Here is a 3,841-nt window from a genome sequence, read left to right on the forward strand (position 1 = left end):
CATTGTGCTTTCACTTTTTATGGGCATAATGAATACATCACTTCAACTCCTTGTTTTATTTAGAAATGCTTGAGAAGAGTGGAGCTTCTCTCTTAGAATGGTGTAGTTTTAGGTACTACTTGCTTCCTTTTTTTCCCCCCTAATACTGATGGATCTAATTCTGCAGACTAGACTGCAGTGAAAAGAGCACTCATTGTAATGGTGAGCAGTATTTTCAAAGGAGAGAAAGAGCTGTAAAGCCTGTCACCTGGGGAAAGAGCCTCTCCTTAATTTTTGCTCTTTGCAAGCATGATGCAATCAGTGTTTCCTAATATTGGGACAATCCCCTCACCTCACCGTGTTCCTACGTAATTGTGTCACATAATGGGAAATTGTAATAGGCAATTTGATTCTGTAATTCAGTTTGCAAAGCATGCAAACATAAGATAACTAGGTTAAATGCAAACAGTCATTACACTAAGGCACAGAAAACAGAGGGGAAAAGATGCTGCGTCCAAACTTAGAAACAACGTGAATTCTATTCCTCCTGTGCCTCAAAATGTAGAGTTTATTAAAGTTATTTATTCTCTAATTTCATCACATTCTGTTCATACAAATGCATTATCTGTATATAAACATGCATATCCTTACTACATATATTTACAAATGTCTCATTTGGGATAAGCTGGCTGCATGTGTAGCATGTTCTTTAGGAGTTCTTCACGAACATACTCATTTTTATATAATATACAGTGTTTTAATATAGAGACCATTACCTATAAGACACCACATCAAAATATGCACTTAATTTTTCAAAGCCTTTTTGATGTTGCTTACAACTTTTTCCTTTGGGACAATTCGTTCATTATTTAGAGGTCTATTTTTCTGTTTTTAATGTCTTCTTTCAGATATGCCTGGTAGATATGCTATAGTCATATATATATAATATAATTAAATAAATACTATTGGCCCTAATTATTTTAATAGCCTAGGGATACAATTTTTTTTTGTTTTGTTTTGTGTTTTTATTTTTGATAAGTAGGGTTTTTTTTTTCCCCCTAAGACAAGTGTACCATGGTCCTGGGTGTGATTCAATAAGATTTCTAAATCTTAAGATATCGAGATAATGCAGTTTTTTTTTCTATTCATGTGTAAAAAGTATGTCTGTATTTTTAGTAAAGAGTAGGATCTATATGAGCCTGTGTGACTTATCTGATCAACCTTCGGAGTCAAGGCTGCCTGCAGGCCCCTGTCACCAGGCTGTCCCTGCCCTTGCAACAGCCCACTAAGGCATCACCTACAGAAGCCCAGGGCTCCCTGTGGCGCTTACTTCCCTGACCTTCCTATTAAAGCCTGTGACCACAAAGGGACAGCACGGTGCAGGAAAGGAACTAGAGATTTGATCAGATCCCCCAGGGGAGTGTCAGCTCTGGGTTATCTTGAGCCAGTCTCTCCTCTAGGGTCTTCTTCCTTGCCAGTAATCAGGGACTCGAAGGCCCCCTTCCTATGGGAGTCAGGAGGATTCAATAATAACAGTGCTTTTCATGGCCCCGCTAACAGTGTCCATTGAATCTGGAATTCTATTCCACTTTGTCCACTCCTGGTGGTTGGTTGTAGTCTGAGGTCAGGGTTGCTTCTGGGTTTTGATCTAGCCAAATCCTTGCTCCCTTGCTCCCATCCTGTCCCCAGTGCTTGGCCATAATCCTTGACAAAGGCAACATAGTTCTCAATGAAAACAGTTTTGCAGGGGGAAGAGGAATACTCCCGTGCCAGTGTCCTCTGCATCTGGGGAAGGCCAGCAAGGAAGGCCTGGGAGTAGGTCAGGGAGCATTGGGGCACAGCCTCTTACCCTCTGCCCCAGGTTTGCTGAAAATGTAGTAAAATCTGAAAACTTGAAACTTACTACTTGCTCTGCCTCAAATAAAACCATGTCCAAGCTTATCCGCCTCTCTCTTCCCCAGCACGGGCCCAAATTGGGTACCCACGAAGTTTCCCTGACCCAATCTACAAGAAAACCCACCTGTAAGTGCCCTCCCTCACCCTGGTTTACTGATTCTCTTCTCTGAGCCTACTGCCCTCCGATAGTTAAGATGCAAGCTCTGAAAACCCAGCTTCCACTACTAGTTTAATCTCGTTACAGTCATATGAATGGTAGTACTGTAACTATAAAAGGGCAGGGTGGGAAGAAATCCTGATATAAGTGTTATATCTTCTCCTGTCTTTTTAAATGTCAATTCTAAGCACCAACTTAGCAACCTGAACCCTTGAATTCTTTGAGGTCTAGTAAGGAAGGAAGCAGGTCTATGGCAGAGTTTGGCATCCTGCGCTGGATAAAAGCAACTGGGCAAAGTGGTCAGACCTCCCTGAGGGACGGGACTGGCACAGCCAGCTCAGGAGTTGAGGTGTGAAGCTGATGCTCAAGTGTGTACACCCTTGACTCTGTGTATGCACACACTGCCCCAGCCTCACTCCCTATTTCTTAAATGGAGGAAGAGATGGACAGAAGCCACAACCTGGATTTTAATCCTGGCTTTCGCACTGGCCAGCTGAGGACCTGGGGCAGTTGCTTCACCTTTTTTGACCCCAGGGAGTTGGACTAGAGGAGCCCCACACTTTCCCAGCTGTGCCCTGGCCCTTTCCAACAGCCCACAAGCCCATGACTTAGCAGCAGAATAGACAATTTATGACGAGTCTCCCTTTCTGTGATCTCGAGAGTCCAGGCAGATGAGACCCATCAGGATTCTAAGGAAAGAAAGGAGTTAGAGGAGCTTATGTAACTGAGACCTACCTCAGGGGTGTCTCTCCTAAGAATCTAAGTGGGAAGTATTTCTTAAGACCCGAATGGGGTTGATTTTCTCTGGCAAATTACCAGAAAAGAGAATTTCCCACGTGCCATGTGAATCACTGTGAAAGAACTATTGCTTCATTCTAGGAATTTAAAGTGCCATTGCACACAATGGACGTGGATGGATCTTGCCTTCTGATCTCTGAGAACTTACATTCATTTTAGTGCTCAATGAACTCACACGTTTTCCCATTACCCCTTTCATCAAAAAATCATTTTTTAAGTAGAACTGCTTTTCTCCTTGAACTCTTCATCAAGGTTGATTCGATGTCCATCTAGGAGTGGCTCCTAACTTATTGTTAACCTATTAGCAGAAGCAATAAAAAATATTGAAAGATGAAGGTTATTTGAATGAGAAATATTTCTGTAAAATCCCTTGGGATTGAGGGAATGGAGAAGTGCCTCTCAGGGCAGCTCTGTGGCTGGATTTAGACTAACAGGTTTGGCAACAATGTTTTGTTAGCAGCAGTTAGTCAGCGAATCCCATTACTTAATAAGGTTATCACTCTTAGCAAAAGCTGCAAATAACAGTTTCTTTCTCTCCAGACTGAAGACAACATCCTTAAAATTCTGCATCTACAAGTAGTACATCCCGTTAACAAAACTGGGCACATAGAAGTACATTAAGAATACCATTTGTCTGCAATTCAGGATGATGAGTGTATCCAAAAATGTTTGAGTCACGATAGTCTGCTCCTTCTCAACTCCCTATCATCTGGTGCTAGTTTAGACCGTGCATCAGAAAGCGGTAGGGAAAGATACCTTTTTTCATCACCAGCAGTAGGAAACACCTGTTATGCCCACCAAAAGTAAATTCGGGGCTGGGGCTGTAGGTCAGTGGTACAGCATTTGCCTAGCACATATGAGGCACAGGATTCAATCCTCAGCATCACATAAAAATAAACAAAATAAAGGCATGCTGTCTATCTATAACTACAATTTTTTTTTTAAAAAAAGTAAATGCATAGGCTTGAAAAAGCCTGATGCAAATCACTGCTAACTCCAAGTTCCTCTGTC

This window comes from Ictidomys tridecemlineatus, chromosome 8 (assembly GCF_052094955.1).
Source record: "Ictidomys tridecemlineatus isolate mIctTri1 chromosome 8, mIctTri1.hap1, whole genome shotgun sequence".
In the NCBI taxonomy this organism is placed as follows: Eukaryota; Metazoa; Chordata; class Mammalia; order Rodentia; family Sciuridae; genus Ictidomys; species Ictidomys tridecemlineatus.